Source organism: Triticum dicoccoides, chromosome 2B (assembly GCF_002162155.2).
Source record: "Triticum dicoccoides isolate Atlit2015 ecotype Zavitan chromosome 2B, WEW_v2.0, whole genome shotgun sequence".
Classification (NCBI taxonomy): Eukaryota; Viridiplantae; Streptophyta; class Magnoliopsida; order Poales; family Poaceae; genus Triticum; species Triticum dicoccoides.
Window position 1 is genome coordinate 553523802 of NC_041383.1, and position 1158 is coordinate 553524959.

Consider the following 1158-nt stretch of genomic DNA (forward strand, 5'->3'; position numbering starts at 1 on the left):
GCTGAGTACTGCTGATCAACAGGAACTTGATTGGGTCAAATGAAGTTGTCTGGGGTGATTAGATAAGGAAAGACTACAGTCCTAAAAAGTTTGGATGGAAATGGACCAATATTTAATACACTTGCTTTGCAATTGCATAAACTGGTCCAGAAATAAGATCATGATGGTGCACTCAAATGGAGAAGCCACTCAGGGGTGGAGCCAGGATTTGAACATAGGGGGGGGGGGGCGAAGAGGATCGCGCATAAAACCTAGCACAAGTATAAGTCAAATCTTGAATAACAACATATGCTTTTCCAACTAAAGCAAGCCATAATTTTGTCTGTTTAAATGGAACTCAGCATCCACCAAGCTAATCTAATAAGTCAATTGTCTTAGCGACCATGAATTTTACAATTTTTTCTTCCCAATATAGGCAATCATGGTCGAAGAACTTTACTTTGAAAATGTGCATTGCAAGTTGTTAAGATAAAACGAAATTTATTGGCAGGTACCTTCTTTTGAAAGCATGTTTGATAATCTCATCAATGGTGAATCATAGAAAAATTAGAAAATAAATAAATTAGACTTCCAACAGATACTCTCTTACCTTATGTCCTTATAATCCATGCTTGCATTGCAAATTCCATTCTCATCTCGAGATTTAGATGTGACGGCATAACCACACATCAACGACAGGTCATCACCCCACTAGCGATTCAGCTTAGTACTGCACGAAATAAAGATCAGATCAGGTTTGGACTTGCATTACCTAGCTATATGAGAATCACCAGATCAAGTTTGGACTCACGCTTGACGTGGGAGAATTGCAGCAAGAAAATAGATGGTTGGATTGATCGGCCTCAGATTTGGCGGGCAACCGATAGGCGCGAAGCACCCCGGCTTGGCAGCCGCACCTTTGCCAGCTCCTGACGGCGATGCTCGATGGAACCCTAACATGGGCGAGGCGATAGCCAAATTGACTCGTCAATGTGGATAAATCAATGCATCAATTGTGGGATGGGCTACTTTTGGGCTTGGGCCGTTCAGCAATCAGCACGTTTGATAGTTAGAGGTTATCCTATTTCATCGCTATAATTTCTGATCGAGTAGATTCAGATCTATAACACCAAAAATTACCGTAGTCCCCGCTCGTACCTGTTGAGGGGGGCCGATCCA